The sequence below is a fragment of the Frieseomelitta varia genome, unplaced genomic scaffold (assembly GCF_011392965.1).
Source record: "Frieseomelitta varia isolate USP_RPSP 00005682 unplaced genomic scaffold, Fvar_1.2 scaffold_514, whole genome shotgun sequence".
Lineage (NCBI taxonomy): Eukaryota > Metazoa > Arthropoda > Insecta > Hymenoptera > Apidae > Frieseomelitta > Frieseomelitta varia.
In genome coordinates, this window is record NW_025110273.1 from 674,864 (window position 1) to 692,953 (window position 18,090).

The window sequence follows — 18,090 nt, forward strand, 5'->3', positions numbered from 1 at the left end:
AAAAAAAAAAAAAAAGAAAGAAAGAGGACTTTCGACGTCCCTTTCGGCACTCGTCCCTCTCGTTTTATCCACGTCGCGTCTCCGCGTGAGAAACGAGGCGCGTATTTCTCTCGGACTTGTCTAATTTCGTCGAACTCTCGCGTGTTCGCTAGCTAGGGCGTAAAACGTTTCGTAAACGGCCCCGTCTTGTCTGCCTTGTGACAACCTTTCGTCTTCCTCACCGCGTTCGCGGTAGTCGAATTAATCTCACTCGACCCTAGCTCGCTTTAACTCTGAAAACGAGACGAGGAGAGTCGAGTACAAGCGGAGTACAAGCTTTCGCAAAACGCTTTCGCCTCTCGTTCGTGCGTTCTTCTTTCGTCGGCCGCCCACCAGCCTGTCGGCCACTACGTGATCAAGTGTGTAACGCGGAGATTTTATAACAATATCTGGGACGGGTCGTTGAACCTTTCACGAGCCCGAGCTGTTCCTTCATTCACGGTTCTCGCCGCTTTTAATTCTCGGGGAAGAGGATCAGACGGGCTGCGTTACATCCTTTGTAAATACTTTAAACTTGACCCTTCCAATCCATTACAAGCCTTCGTAAATGTTTGTTAATGTTACTGTTTATTTAAGGCGATACGAGTGAGTTTGCATTCCAATTGCATAGAATTATTGATTCTCGATGCGAGATTTGCGCGAAACAGCCCAATTGGAATGTAACAATTTGGGGAACGGGACTGTCGAGCTTGATTATATCCTCGCATGACGGACCGTACTGGCCGGTGGCCGGGTCTCGCGAGACCCAAACTACTGACTACATATATACACACATTCACACGTTCCAGTGGAACGATGTGCGCCTATATGTAGTCGTTAGTAGCTGGTTCAATTTTATTTATTTTTTTGTATTTTTATTATGATTGTTACAACAATAGGATAGTAGGAAAAAAAAAACACCTTTTGCTACTTTTATTACCTATAAATAATATTATTTATTTTCGTTGTATCTAATACGTTAGATTGCATTTATGTTTGCTACAAACAAAATTGTGACAATTGCTACATTTAGCGCTATATTTNGTTGTCGATTGCCTATGCCAAATAAAACATCTCGATCGTTTTAAGTTTGGAAGTTTTGAGTTTTAAGAAATGGGAAACACCGAACGACTAAAAAATACAAAAAATGAAAAATACTAAACAAACTAGAGAATACAAAAAATGAAAAATATTACAAAACTAAAGAATACTACTAATGAAAAATACTGAAAACAATGCACTGAAATACACTTCCGACCATTCGCTATGATTGCTTCTTCAGAACTGACTCATAACGTGCGTTCGTCACCGATTTGACTTCTTATTGGAAACGTAATATGATTCCATTTTTGATCGCCAAATTGTAGCCGTATAGGCTAACTTTATAACTCACGAAGTAGGACTTCAAACGAGTCACCGTAGACCCAGCCACCGTTATGCGAGGGTTAAACTGATTCGTTTGATTTCTCTAATTCGAATCTCTCTAATTTACTGCGAGTCCCTCCAATTTTGTGGACACATTGGATCATAAATGTATCCTCGCAATATCTTTGCGAAATATTCAAACATTTTCATAAGTAGCAATTTCCATTAACGAGTTGTACAATAATAATAATACAAGTAAAATAGAAATTCCAGAATCAAAGAGGTATTGACATATAAGAGTTCTTTTCCTTTTTGCAGTTTTACGTATCTGAACAGAGTAAATAAACTATTTTTAGTAGTTTAGAGACAGCGTTCTTTCTCGTTGACGCGATATCATTTTATATCTTCCTCTCTCGTAGTGGTTTTTTTAGTAATTCTCTTGCGACGAGGAAAATAAGTATCGCTAATAAGCTGATATCGTTTCACGCAGAAACCTGTCAATCAAATCTTTGCTCACTTGTACATTATCTTAACGACGTGACTGAATAAATCTCGCGATCATTTGTCGCTCGTATGTGATACGAATTACATAGGTTGGGTCGAAAATCACTTTCTGCTAAAGTCTACTTTCCACCGAGTACGTGATTTTTTTATTACAATTATTTAATTATAATTATTTTATTTCATTTAATTACAATTTAATTACAATTTAATTACAATTATTTTATTTTATTTTATTTTATTTTATTTTAATTTATTTTATTTAATTACAGTTTAATTACAATTATTTTATTTTATTTTATTTAATTACAGTTTAATTACAATTATTTTATTTTATGTTCAGTCACAATTTTTTTGTTAAATTATTTAAAATTGTTTCTTTTTACAAATTAATGTACGCTAATTCAAGTTCATATTTGAAGTTTAATTTAAAATTAATGAAATTAGTTTTTTCTTGTATTTTGACGGTTTATTTAAAGAAAACGAAAAAATAGATGGGAAGAGCTTTTGGCCCACTCTATATATACTTAACTTTTTCGAAGCATCGCGAGAATCTGCGTGCAAACGGCGCGCGACCTCGAGAGAGGTGAGGGACGCCACGAAATCGCAAGTGTGGAAGAAGACGGCGCTCGGACAATCAGGAATGCCGATCGAGTTAATCGACGTTCGTTAAGTTGCTAATTACGCTGGCTATTCGGCGTGATGAACACGGCCGGGTATAAAATCCTTTGAGAGCGGGGATCACTGCTGAATTCAATGGATCGCGTGTGGCGAATAAGCTCGGCCCCGAGAAATTTACGTGTCGCGGTATGTAGTAATGTTGCGAATAAATGGTACGTTGTGGGAACCTGTTGAAGACACGGCCGATGTAATTAAGTTCGGTTACAAAAGAATCGCAAGGTGCTAATTCGGCCTAATTGCGAGAGATTGCTTCGATCGATAAAATATTGTATTGAATGTACGTATGTACGTACGTCGAAAATGTATGTATGTACGTACGGTCTGTAAAAATCACGGACTTGATCGTGAATCGTCTCTGAAACGAAACACTTGGAGAATATTTTATTTAAAGCAAGTCGGTGAAATGTGTAGTTGATTATATTCTTAATTGAAACTTATAATATAAAGTATATTAACTTATATTATTTATATTATATTAAATTTATATTATAAACTATATATTATATAAATTTATATTATAAACTATGTTAAACTATATATCAACTTATATCATATAAATTTATATTATAAACTATGTTAAGCTATATATCAACTTATATCATATAAATTTATATTATAAACTATATTAAACTATATTTCAACTTATATTATATAAATTTATATTCTAAACTATATTAAACTATATATCAACTTACATTATATAAATTTATATTATAAACTATATTAAAAATATTATATTTATATTTAAAACAATATGTTATATTTACATGTAAACTATATTAACTTATATTATATAAACTTACATCACATATGCTTATGCACAAAACAAATTTTTTTCATCTGAAAACCAAAAGCTCCGAACTTCGAAGCAAGAGTGTACTTTATATCATCGCGATTGCAAGACAAAATTGCAAGCAATTGTATTTCGAAACATGCGATCCAATTTTGCAACTGAATAAACTTCTAATTAAGAAACGATTCGACCAATAGTTTCAATTTTGTCGAACGCGGAAAGAACAATTTTTAGATTTTTCCTCTCGGCTCGCATGTTGCGAAACAGCGCGCTGGAGGTGGAGCCGTGAGCAATGTTCCGAGAAAACGTTATCCAACTGCGTTAATTTCATTGTACGGAATTTCGCGTCGGCCGCTTAATCGCGGAGTGCGTGCACGTCCTTTCTGTTGTTGCCGGTACTTTCCACCGATTGTTTCAGCATCTCTGATCTCACGTTACGTAACGCGCGCGCGCGCGCGATTGTTACGCAATGGCACACACCTGCGCTCGCGAGCACGAAGCATATTTTATTTTATACATTAACGAATTCATCCATGCGCAGAGAGTGCACCGCTTCCACGCGGAGCGGAAATTGGTTTTCGACGGTAATAATAATTGGAATTAATTGATACGTTTGCGTATAGAGTACTGCACTCTGTAACTTCCGCAGCGGACGCTTAAGAGGGGTACTCTGCAAAAGAGTGAGGATGAGCGTCAACTGTTATACCAATACCAGACACGTGCTGCGAACTTTAGTATTGTTCACTACATTATTTCATTGTAAAGAAATTTGACATTTTAACATTTCGTTTGAACTGTTTTACTTAAATTTAATACGTGCACACTTTTGAACTAAATGAAGCAATAACTATCAAGTGGTATTACTTCTGAAACTGAAAGCTGAACAGTTTTTCTTCTTCTTCATTTAGAGATAATAATAATAATAAATTATAATAATTAACAATAATACTAAATCTTCTAGTCTTTGTTAAATTAAAATTACAATCACGCTCCGGGACGTGTTATTTTATACTATTTATTTCGTGCGAAGCAGAATTCTTCGCGAAACACGACCATTTGCGAAACGTTCGTTTCATCTGAAAAGCTATCCCTCTCTATTGATGGAACGTTTAGCGAATGGCCGCGACACAGCGATAGTTCGAACATTTCCAAGCTTTTTTCCAGCAGCCGAGGGAAGGCTGGCTTCACTCGTAAATCCGTCGAACCGATCGACCACCGTTTTCGGTTGGTAGCATAAATCCCAAACGAGCGAGGGATGAAAAGCCCCGAGGTTCTCGCGTGACCTCGCGATAAGTTCGCGTTGGCCGCGGTAAATCAACTTTACGAGCTTGCGCGCGGATCGCGTTTTTTCACCGGAAATATCGCCGCTTTAATGGAAAAAAATGTTTTCACGCATTCTCCGTTTTCACGGCTGAGAACGATCCGCACCGGTCATCGCAGACGTTGATGCATCACCCCAACGCCGAAATTATAACGTTGATATTTCCTATCGCCAAGATGGGAAGAAAATGTACGTGCCAATTTTTTGCAAATGCCTTTGAAAAAAAATTGAAAAATGAACTAACAAAACAAAAAATTTCATTCAGATTTTACAAAGGAAGTTAAACGAGAAATAACATATATTGTATGTTTCACAGTATCGCTTAAATGTTGTTTATATTCTTTATATTCCACTTTTTCGATGCTATATTTTTATATTATTATATTTATCATTTATTACTGTTTGTCATATTTATATTATTATATTTTAAAGTTACAATAATAAATATTAGGCTTATTTTACCACTTTTGCTTTACACTAAAATCGTAATTGCAACTATATTGGAGGTCAAATATAATAATTATTTTGACGACATTCATGGCGTTCATCATACAGAGTTATATTAGTCTCAATTATCGATCATTTTTGTCGTTGTAACAGTTACGCTCTTTATTACAAGTGATTTGATTTTATACATAAAACGAGCAAGTATTTCAAACTTGTCCAGAATAGGGCGGCTAAAAACGATCTCGTGAGCAATTAGAAATCTTAGAGTCTGAACACTGAAAAATCGATATCATTTTGAAAACTTTTTACGTTGGATCCTTTAGATAATTTCTTCGGGATCCATTGCGATTTTGACAATGAACTTCTCTTCGCGAAAGTTGTACAAATCGACGAGACGTGTCCGTCTCATTTGTTTGCAGGGAATGACAACGTCGGTAGTCGTTCCTTCTGTTCCCGCCTTTAATCACGCGACTGTGGCGACGGTGGTGATTCCTCAGCATCATCGGTTCATCGTCGAGTGCTGCCTCTCGCTCTCGGATCCTCCTCTATTTTAAGCGCCGCCGTATCTTTTACGAAACGCCGACGCGAATAGTCGTCCGTGGCCGGGCAACCTTTAATCCCCCGGCAGAGTCTCAAATCCGGCCTTTGAACTCGAAACTCACCAGACCGCGTGTGACTCTTCCTCCGGCCAAGAGCGAGGGAAGGCTTAAGCTGAAATTAAACTATTCCATTTGTGAATTTCTCGTGGCCGCTCTTTCGCCGTAGATGCGATCTCCAAGAGTGTTTCCAACTTTGTTTAACTTTAATTGCCAACCTTGTCTTTCTTTTTCTCTTTTTTTTTGCCTTTTTTAAAAGGGTGAAGTGAAACCGTCTCATTCCCAGGAAACTTTGTTTTTTTTTTACAATTACTTTCAAATTTACTCGATTGGCTAATTGCCAATTAAAACGAGAGGATGTCGTGTACACGAAATAATTAAGAAAGAGAGGAAAATAAATTGTTTCTGAAACGAGCATGAACTTTGTAAACGTGCGCGGATAAGTGGTTGCAAATTTGCCTGGCGCGATGGAATTTGCGAAGAAGCTTCTGGATCTTGATTTATTGTGGCATCGTTCTCGGATAATCAGGCAGATACGTATGTTAATTACCAATTACTCGTACGAAATCCCCCCTCTTTGTTTTTGTTGAGCTAATTAACGTTTCGCCGCGCCGCACGGGGGGGGGGGGGGGGGGAAGAAAGATATTCGAGAAGTGAGAAAACAACGAAATAATGGTCGTATTGTGTTATTTGTACGCGCGGTCGTTAATATTCATCAGAGGCTGGCGTTAATGATAAAATGACAAAATTACGTCTGAAAATTTACGGTGCGGCTCGCGCACGAGAAGCTTCCAATAAAATTTAGGATCGCAGAGATAGCGCTAGCGCGGTCGTTCACAACGAGAAACACCAGTTTTCGTGATGGTGAAATAAAAGATTTAAACATCGTTCTCTTTCTCCGAGCGAGCAGACAAGATCAGAACAAGAACAGTAGGAACACCGGTAGGAAAAGAGAAACAGCTGGTATCGATATCTGCTCCGAATTGCCTGCAATCGCGCCCCACCGCTCGCCGGTGTTGATTAGTTCCACGAAACCTATCGCGATCGTTTGTCCCGAGGATTCATCCGACGACGAGCAAGAGTAAATCCGCGATATCGAGTCCTGCCATTCTCGGTGATTATCCTTCGCGACGGACGTTGATCTCTGCCCAGTTTCGAGGGACGCGACACCAGGGAATGGAACGAAATTTGCAAGCTCGCGCAGCGTCATTAATATCCGATACTACCGATCCGATATCGTAAATCTATCGCTGGGAACGCCGGGCTCACTATAATTGCCATGTTCCGATGAGCGGCCTTAACGATCCGCGCCCTTGTTTCCCCGGCGAATGATTAACGAACCAGTTTACGAAAGGAGGCGAGGAAACGGCGAAAAGCTCGCTGGGTAAATATAATAACAGTTCCTCGGGCGCGCGAGATTTACGAGGGGTTAATGGCGCGTCCATTGAACCGAGCCTCTATCGCCCAATGGATAGGTATAGGTAGGCGGTTTCGCCGTGCGCTATTGCATTATCCGTGTGTTATTGCTTCGTTCGCGGCCGAAATTTGCATAACGCGTTTGATAGGGTTGAAACGATGAATAGGGGAACGCGTGATGTTTACATTCGCCCCGAGTGAGAGTGATAATCCGGAGGATATACCAGATACACATGCTTGTTGTATATATGTTCGACGTTGTGTATCCACTATCGCGCGAGACGACGAGCAAAAATGAGGAAGAAGAGAAGATTCTTTAACTCTAACTGTTCTTGCTTTAACTTTAGCAGCTACAGTAAAGAAAACAATTTACAGCGCGATTATTGTGGCTGCGACACTCTCAAGTGGCAGTGGAGGGGATAGCGCTAGGGAGGGGGACAAGGGCCGCCAGTTCGCCGCCTCTGCTTCATATAGACACAATGAACCGTGTTTGGCAAATACGTTATTTTTAACCACCATTCGCAGTGGCGAATTTTCCCTTCCCCCGGAATAATTAATGGATCACCGCGATCCAGGGCCTGATTAATAAATTACTTGGACCGTTAATTAGCCAGGAGGAAATTAACGGGCACCGAATCGTGTTCCTCGCGCCTTCCCGCTGCGCCACGTTGCGCGTTTCATGGAAATTGAAGTTTACGAGCAACAGGTGGTATTCGCGAGGATATCATTTCTGCAGCGTGTGATTAGTCGGAGCGACTCTCGGTCAGGATCTTTCGCATTGGGATTCGTTCAGGCAGGAAACATTGAAATTGTCCTCGAGAAAACGATAAAAAGGCAAAGGAATTTTCGCTAATTTTCGATTAATATTTTCAACATTTCAGTAATACTTCAAGGTCCTTCGCGGTTTAAATGTTTTTTGTTCAAAGTAACATATAATATATTATAAGTAACAAGACGGCATAAAATATTTAACACTAAAGTATTTATATATTTACGCGTACGTAGATTAATCTACAATGATTCGCCTGCCACTGCGCGGAATAGTTTTATATACACATTCATATAATAATTATGACGATCTGTAGGAGTGATAATTTCGTTCGTGGTTTGAAAGATCAGTGAAAATGTTTCTTGCATAGTATTATTTGTTGAAAAAAAATGATAGAAACAACACCTATAAGATGAATTGAATTTGATTTTGCAATAAGGCGAATTCCATTTGCAAAAAGGTAGGTGTGATCCGTAAAGCCCGTATTTCTTTCTTTCTTTCTTTTCATCGCTAGGTAGCAGATTTCGGGGAAAAAGAAACGTTCGCGGGCCCGCGACAGATACACGACGTTGCACACGAGCCTTTATACGCGAAAGATTGTGCATCATTCTCTTTTTATATCGAACAATCTACCCGAGACCCTGGAGTAAAGGAAGCCCTGAAATACCAGTTCAAGGAGCCTCTACGAGAGTTTATTTTTACTTAAAACTACTTATCCTGGCGGCGATGAATGGGGCAAGCCAGCCGCACTCGTGGCGACGATGCCCCGAGAGCTGAAATCGAAACTTATCTTCCTCCCTTTCGGCCTTTAATTACGAGCCAGCCTGGCGGCCTATTTAAAAAGTGCCGCACGCCCACGCACACCTACGAGCCTGCACCGCGTGCATAAACGAAGAGCCCACACGCTGGCAAGCGAGGCATAAATTATACGTTTAGCGAATCGCGCGAACGCGAACGCTTGCAAAATGTAATAATTGCGAGAGTTTGACGCCGTGTAAAAAAAAGGAAAAAAAAAAACAGCAAAAAACGATCTGTTCTTGCGTAAGTGTTTCAATTAAATCTCTCGTTGGAAAAATACGTTCAATTTTGAATAACAGTGTGCAACTCGTTCGGGGAGTAACGTTATCATCGCGTGAAAACTCAGTTTTTCGCTGAAAAGCGGCGAAATCTATTTCGTGTTCCGCGAAACTACGGTGCAGTGGTACGATAATTAATACACGTATGTACGCTAACCGTACGAAAATTAAAAGTGCGATACGCGGGAACGAATAATTGAATAACTTGAAAAGACTTTAGAGCGAAAGGATCCTTTCTCGAATAACGTTTAAATGGACACGTTAGGAGGGACTTTGGGAAATGTAATTTTTCTTTTATTGATTCGGTGTTTTCTTAAACTGAAAAAGTGTAAAAATACAGAGACACTCGGTGAAAAGACGTGATAATCTGTGTATGTTTTAATTTTCTGAAAAGTCGAAAAATGTCGAAGAAACGAAATTGTCACTGACAACTCCAGAAGACACTCGAAGCTTCTCACAGCAGAGGGAAAGTTCTCACGTTTGAAGTTAAAGATGCGTATGAGACTTTGGTGTACTAGCAATACACTATACAAAAGCTATGTACATTTACCGAGAGGAGAATACTCGATTGGTTCAACAAGAGCTGAAATGTCACACTTTATTCATCCCCTTGGTCCATTCATCACGATCGTGTGAATCGTCTTGCAGCCGCGTTTGTGCAATCCGTTTCTGTAAGATATCTCGCAAATCCTAACTTAACCTTCCAAATACTAACGTCCGATATATCGACACCTGTATAATATCGGAGAAAGCCGAATGTCCGATATGTCTCTCCTCGGTCTCTCTCTCTCTTCTTGTTTTGAGTAGCTTGAGTCTTTATTTAAATATAGGAACTAGAATAATTTATATGAAAACATGTAAAATTAAACTTTGCCTAGTGATTTAAATCCGTCCACTAGCGAAGGAGGATTTAAATACCCAGTCCTTAGAAGGTTAACCTCTACGCTGAAGATTTATTTCTCGTTGGCTACACCTCTCAGATTCGCCTTCCACGGTTATCCCACGATTCCTCTATGTGCGTCTGCGCCCACGAAGGAAAAGCTTCGTCTCACAGTTATGCTTTTCGATTGTAAACCGTACGAAGCCAAGGCAACGATCTTTAATGGAAACATAGAGGCGTTTTTCAACGGCTCTATCTTGATTAATGTTTGACGAAATCAAACGAGGAAGAGCGTAGTGGTACGCGTTCGATCAAACAATGAAAGAGATGGAGCGTGCACAATGAAAGGGTTACGCAACGGCGAGTGATGGATCGTTTATTGATGGCTCGGTTTGATTCGATTGATTACGTAATTGCCGTATTGGTCTCTGTTTTATCAACCGAGCATGAATGAATCATTTTTGTGAAAATTTTATTTTATTTTTTTCATCTCGTTGGATCTTCGGCGGATGTTTGAAACCCGCTGCCTTATGATCGTTGCGTTGATCATCATCGCGATCAGTCTGATTTTTATGCATTTTTCAAATTTTCATAGAACTTAGAAAATTGCTTCTTAATTATATTAATAATTCTTCCTCGGATATTTTTGCAACGATCTGTGCAGCTGTTGCCGCAACTTTTTTAAATTTTCCATAAATAATAATTACGATGTCGCATTAGATTGCAACGTAAATTGCAACGTTCTAACTTTTAAATCAGAGGATTTAAATGTAAAATTCCAAATTTCAAATTCTCTTTTACAAACCGAGACCATAATTCATACTACGAGCGTGACTCGATATTTTAAATCAAGAAGTTAAGATATCAAGACAGCCGTTGCTTCGATATAATCTCGTTTCTTAGCAAGAAATTCCATTGAGTTGACAGGTTGAATATTTATGCGAAATTCCTTTCTCCCTTTTCAAAAACTCCAGTTTCTTTTTCCCCTTTTCAGACCGAGACTGTAATTCGTACCACAAGCGCGACTCGATGTTTCAAGTCAAGAAAATATCGAGACAGTTTTTACTTCTTGATAATCTTGATCATTAACAAGAGATTGAAATTAGATTCGATTGAATTGACAAGTTGAATATTTATGATGTGCGGAACTGTTGAAATTGTTGAACTATGGGTTCATGCCTCTTCTACGTTAGAAAATAACGGTGAAAGACAAAGAAAGTAACGAAAGACGAGAGGAATAACCTCGCGAGGACGAGGTTACCCGAGAAAGTGTCGCCTGTGTCGCTGTTTTGGAGAACGTTCCTCGAACGGTGCGTTGACCGACCGTCGCTCGACGAGTTTGATTTTCTTTGCAGGTGTGAACTAGAGCGAGAAACGAAGAGAGGAGAGGAGAGGAGGAGATTGGCCACGACCTACACCGACGCCCACGACGGGCACCTGTGCCTCGCAGGCAGGATATCGCGCGTAGTTGCCCGTTAATTAGTCGTTAATTAACCCAGGTGGTGCTGCTCGCTGGCTCGCGAAAAAATGCCGCGGCACTCGGTGCCGCATCTCGGTGCCACCTGACGGGAAACTGGCCGGTGGAGGCGTTCGTTAAAGACGGTTCCGGTTCCCGGGGCGTTGAAACATCCGCCGCGAAGATGCACAACGTCTCGACGGAGGGCGCGTCGCCCGGTGGCCGACGATTGTCGCGCAGTTTTCACTCCTGCCTTCGTGGAGCTGACCACGACGACCTCGACTCAGGTAGAATTGCTAATCGCACGCCCGTGACAGGCGTAGCCGTGAAATTTATTTGACAAGCGATGCTCTACTTCGATGCGTATACGTGCTATACGTACATATGTATGTATATACAAGGTGTTTCGTAGCACCTTGTGGCACCCACTTCGGGAGCTGATTGTACGCTTAAAACTAATGAGAAAAAAGTCATAGAAATATACGTCCTGTCTGTCTTCGTTTATGAGATATAATGAATTTTCTGTTTTAATTACTTTTACAAAAGATGCTCGAAATGACCAGCCTGCACGCGTCTTGTCATTCATCTGGTTACTCTCTCTCTCTATCATATCTGGTGTTTCTCGAATTTGTCGGAAGCCTTGCTCTATTCTATTTCGTAGTATTTCAGCATGTTCAATCGACGTTGCGTATACAATAGATTTTAAATGTCCCCGCAAATGAAAATCTAATGGATTCGAATCCGGAGAACGAGCAGGCCATGCAAATAGGACCTCCACGATCAATCCATTTATTTGCAAAGTGTTGATTGAAAAATTGCCTGGCCACTCGGCTAAAATGCGGCGGAGCTCCATCNACTAGCTTACTAGAGTTTGCTCTGTTTATAAAATTCATTATATCTCATAAATGAAGACAGATAGGACATATATTTATATATTTTCTCATTAGTTTTAGGTGTACAATCAGTTCCCGAAGTGGGTCGCACAAGTTACGAAACATTCTGTATACAGGGTGGGTCACCACATATTGCCATCTAAATTTACATTATTATTATTAGCGAAAAATGTTTCAAATGAAGTTGAATGGTTTCGAGAGGGATACATTTTTGTGATATTAGTTTTCTTGTAAGTGGACGTGTGTGACATATGGAGGTCATTTCGTAAAATTATCGTATGAAAGACATGGAAGAAGAAGGATAGTATTTATACTGTCTTTGTCTTTCACGTATAGATTGTACAAAATTAAAATTAAAATATCTCCTAAACTAATCATTTTTTTTAACACAAATAGATTAATACTATTTTTGTAAAGAATGTCAAGGTGCATCAACTGATGCAATAAAAAATATGTGGTTCCATTTAAAAAAACGTCAATAACCTTTATATGTCGTCTACACGTCCACCTACAAGAAAAACTAGTATCAAAATGTACCCCTTTCGAGACCATTCAACTTCATTGGAAACATTTTTCTACATGTAATTATAATGACGTAAATCTAGATGGCAATATGTGATGACCCACCCTGTATATTGTAATGTAACGTCAACAGGCAACTGAGAAAATTCTGTTTGCCTTTCTTTCAGAAAATGTAGCACGAAAGTACAAAAGAGAAAAATTGATAATTTGCCGAATGATTTTCTTAACTTTCTCTATGGGTCCATGTCACTTTCAAGTCACATACGCGACTAATATATCGATATTTTATTAAATAATTTAATCTTTTCTTCCACAAGATGGCATATGTGTATATTGGTTCTTCTCAGTAACCAATAACATTTTTTTGATAACGGTTCGCTCTAACCTGAAATATCAAAGTAAATGCTTTTGCAAGTTGTCTGCAGGTAGAAGCTAAACAGACCATCTTGCGCAATTGTCATATCATTCTTCTTTTACTCGGTCGTTACTTCAAAGTTATAAAAAGTATTCGTTGTAATAAAATCATTGAAACTGTATTGAATTCACTTGAATTGTTGATCTTACGTTGCATAAATCTTTTTATAGTCGTGAAGAAAGATTCGGCCCCTAGAGGGCTAAAGTCGAATAATATTTTATAGGATGGTCAAGTAAGTTTTTCGATTTTTAATTCGAAGTAACTGCCTTCGGTAGGAAAAGGATCGTTATCACCGCGATTAACGTCGAATAACGAATTATTACTGGATGTTGTCTCTACACGGCGAGGAAGGATTTCTCTCTGCGCCTTGCGTGGGATAAAGAGAGGCGTGTAGGTGACTCGTATGCAACTCGTGCCGGGGCCTACGCTCGTTAAAACTGCACGTCTACTTTCCCATAAAAGAAAACCTCTCGCGGGGAAAAGGAGAACGAGCCCGCGAGATTGATACCGATCGGCGCTGATGGAATTTCCCTCCATCTCGAACGGCGACGATCTACGGACGCGTTTCGCGTTACTCGAATATTCAATCTCCTCCTCCTCGTTGGAAAAACAGATCTGACAGATGCCTGGCGCGTAAGAAACGTTTGCGCAACAGCTGTTGCCGCTCGATTTCAACATTTCGATGGATTCGGCGTTGCACTTTTGCAGGCGTTTGCATACAGAGTTGAATCGCGATGTTGTTTGTACAAGGATGTTTTCCAATGTATTAGCCGGTGTTGCGCAACTTCGAGATAGATCGAACGTCGTAAATCCTCGCGTCGCAGAGATGACAAAATCTAGAAAAAAAAAAGATGGCTTCTGTATAAATTATGCTGAACGAAACAGATTTCTCAATCGTTCTGTCAGAATAAAATCCGGCTCGCCGGCTGTTTCACTCGCTAGGAGTAAAGAGACGCCGATATTTATGCCCTCGAAATAATTCACGCGAACCGTTACGATACCGTAATCGGAACAAATTCCCTGACGCAACAAATATCTCCGATAGGAGGCGTACTTTAAAGGTGTCTGACTCTCGAAGTATTGGGGTTAGGTTCGGAAAGTAATTTCGCTGTTTTTCCTCCCGCGAGTGTCGTCAGTTGTATTTTTAACCAGCCAACTTCGTTCTAAACCATATTGTCATTGTATTACATTTTGATAGCTAACGTTTCAAAGTTTATTTAACAAAAAATAATAATTTGTTTGATACAAAAATAATAATTTATTTGATACAAAGGAAAATCTTTTTCGTGCAGTTGTCTCCTTTCTTGGAGCGAAATGGAAAATAGAAAGGAGCATTTTCGGCACATTTTGATTTTTTTTTTTTACTGGTAATCAAGAGAAAGAATTATGTGAAGTATATTCTGTGTGTTTGCCACTTGGAAAATCTGAAAAATTTCCGCAAGATTCAGTAGATGATTCGTTAGTATCTTTGTCCTTCGTGGTCTTTCGTATATTTCTTCTATGGCTCTATTTAGTAGCAAAGCACCGATAACACCCACGTGTGCAGCGAGACGTATGTGCAAGATCTCGCGGCGTGGCTCGCGAGCGTAACCGAGGGAGGCAGCGTTAATATTTACTTTCATACGCGGCCTCCGCTCGCGCCAGTTCATTGCCGACTGTATCGTGTTCGCTGTCCAGCTGAGAGACTACTCGTGAATCGATACTGTGTGTGTATATGTGTGTCTAAACGTATCGTTGATTATCTTTTCACCGAAGAGGAACGATTATCGTCGTGTCGTATCGTATCGTATTGTATCGTTGAGAAGACACTCGGCTCTATCCTCCCACGTACATACATACTATGTACCATTTGCTGTCTCTACGCAAATGGATCCTCTATGCAAACGAGGCTACGTCGATTTCACTCGAGTCGAATGTTTCTTATTTAGTCGCCCCTACACTTTAAATAGAATCTACGGATTCTCTGTTTCCTTCGTAGCGAGTGATACGTGGTCGAAGTAGCCAATACAGTGAAAGAAAAAAGAAAAAAGAAAACTCCAAAATATAAATTGATAGGTTGATAAAAGTTAGAAATTGCAGCGGATCCTCTGTATTCTTCGTAGCGAGTGACATATGGTCGAAATAGCCAATACAGTGAAAGAAAAAAGAGAAAAAGAAAACTCCAAAATATAAATTGATAGTTTGATAAAAGATAGAGGTTGCAGCGGATCATCTGCATCCTTCGTAGCGAGTGACACGTGGTCGAAGTAGCCAATACAGTGAAAGAAAAGAGAAAAAGAAAACTCCAAAATATAAATTGATAATTTGATAAAAGATAGAGGTTGCAGCGAATCATCTGCATCCTTCGTAGCGAGTGACACGTGGTCGAAGTAGCCAATACAGTGAAAGAAAAAAGAGAAAAAGAAAACTCCAAAATATAAATTGATAGTTTGATAAAAGTTAGAGGTTGCAGCGGATCATCTGCATCCTTCGTAGCGAGTGACACGTGGTCGAAGTAGCCAATACAGTGAAAGAAAAGAGAAAAAGAAAACTCCAAAATATAAATTGATAATTTGATAAAAGATAGAGGTTTCAGCGAATCATCTGCATCCTTTGTAGCGAGTGACACGTGGTCGAAGTAGCCAATACAGTGAAAGAAAAAAGAGAAGAAGAAAACTCCAAAATATAAATTGATAGTTTGATAAAAGTTAGAGATTGCAGCGGATCTCAAAAAATGAATGAAGAAAATCTCAGAAATATGAATGTTTAATAAAAGTGAGACATCACACTCGTATTTAGTATTTACTAGTATCTTTAATATTCGTCAATATAAAAGAAAATGTTGAGTCAGAGTTAAAGGACCGTGATATTCATCGGATTGGAAGTCATTACTGCTCTCAACGAATAATTGAAACGATCTTGAGTAGATCGATTCGTCGAGTTGCGGCCAACAACGATTATTATTGGTCGCGCGTGGTTAATTGGTCGTCAAATTGAGACGGCGTGTCAAACCAGTGTCGCTACCCGTCTCTTTGATTCATCGTCGACGAGATTGACCAGCCTTCTTTGTCTCGTGTCTTGCGAGTCGGACGAATCGACGGATTCATTTCGAAGTTTCGTTTCGAAATTCTTCAAGATTGACCGATCAAGAGAAAACCCCCCTCCTCTCAAAAAAAAAGATGAATTGAAAGATCTTCACGAGCAGCGGGGGTAACACGTGTAAGAGTAAGAATAATTCTTGAATAAAAATACAGATTCCTGGCGGTTGCTCTCGAGTGCATTAATAAAACATCCGGAGGAGGATGTCCCTCGAAGAACAATGAGCGAGTGATTTCATCGTTTCGATGCAAGATGTATCAGGGATGAGAAACGAGCGGTAAAGCGGCCGCGACCGCGCGTCTGGAATAGCGGATATATTCGAGGCTTCTTCGATCCGGTAGATTTATTCGTGGATGATCTAATAATTGCCCAAGGTCGAGCCGACTTGCACAGTTGCTGGCTAACCAGAGGTGGTAACCAGAGTGCGTCAGCAATATGAGAATCCGATACGTGCCGCAGGATATTGGAAATTGTTACAAGCGTATGTTCCTTCTCATTTTCTTTTTTCTTTTCTTTTTTTCCAATCTTTCCGTTTAACTCGAATTTTCTTGTTTTCTTTTTTTCCTTCTTTTTTCTTTTTTGCACCCTCCGTGAATAATGCGATAGTTGGACAAAGGAGGAAATTACACGCGCTCGATAAACCGCTATTTATATGCGATGCAGAAATAATTTTGCGCATCTAATCGTGATACGAACGGGGAGTGGTCGAGGGATAACTGATTCCCTATGAAAATAAAACGTGAGTCAAGGATCGAATCTGTTTTTAATCTACGTTTTTATCTTAAATTACCACGAATCTTACCTTAATAAATACCATAAATCCTCTTGTATAAAAGTAGATCCACCGAATGGGTCAGATTTTCGTGTCGAAAGAACGCGCGATTCTTTTGTATTTTATTCAGCCGATTGATAATTCAACGAATCATTTTCTTAACTTTCTCTATGGGCCCATGTAATTTTCAAGTCGCATACGCACTAATATATATCGATATTTTGTTGAATGATTTAATTCTAATTTAATTTTAATAATAATCCGCCGAATGGATCAACTTCTCGTGTAGAAAAGAGCACGCCATTCTTTTGTATTTTATTCAGCAGATTATTAGAGTCGTTAAAGGCCATCTGTTGTCCGCGCGCGTTTTAAATAATTGGGCTATTCATTCATCGTTGCACGTAGGAGCTTTGCATTGGCATTGACATTGACGTTGTCTTCGTCAAAACGGTCGTTATTCTTTCGAACAAAGACGTTCACGGCCCGTATCCACCGAGCACGGTTCGCTGTACGATGTTTCGCTTGAAAAATTTCAGTTTAACGTACCGCACGTACGCACACGGTAGGATTTCAATCGCGAGCTATGGTGATTTTTCTCAGAAAGTATATTGAAACAGTCGAAACACTAAATTGCGCCGCGTCAAGCGGCAATATTAGTTATTTATATCTATTCTGTATTGAATTGTTAGTGCACGTTGAAAATTTAACAGTAACTTTAAGCTTTGTTTCATGATATATCTAATAATCTAAGAAAATATAATATATAGTTTGAAACATGGATTATATTAATCACGTTTAAATAATATATGACTAATAGAAGGTGTAATTGTTGAATTAGAATTCACTTACATCTGATTCAATATGAAGTTTGCTGCAATTATTGTCGATAACATTTACATGAAATAATAATACATGATATATAATATACATGAAATAACTGTGAAATAATCACGTTTAAATGATATATGATTACCAGAAAATATGTAACTGTTGAATTGAAATTCACTTACTTCGATCCAAGTGAGGTTGGCTGCAATTATTGTCGGGCGCTTGTAGACGCCTTCAGTTCGATTCGAGCAACGTGAAGTGAG

General features: G+C 39.3%; 1 protein-coding gene across 2 annotated transcripts in view; it reads left to right on the forward strand.

Annotated features, from left to right (window-relative positions):
- Positions 1-18,090, forward strand: part of LOC122533272 — a 238,505-nt gene that overhangs the window by 210,913 nt on the left and 9,502 nt on the right. Inside the window, exon 3 of one of the 2 annotated variants that reach the window (XR_006307666.1) lies at positions 11,219-11,606. The exons of the other annotated variant lie outside the window; for it this stretch is intronic. The gene's annotated coding sequence lies outside the window, so the exon portion shown is untranslated. The remainder of the gene's footprint in view (positions 1-11,218; positions 11,607-18,090) is intronic. 2 annotated transcript variants of the gene reach the window in all.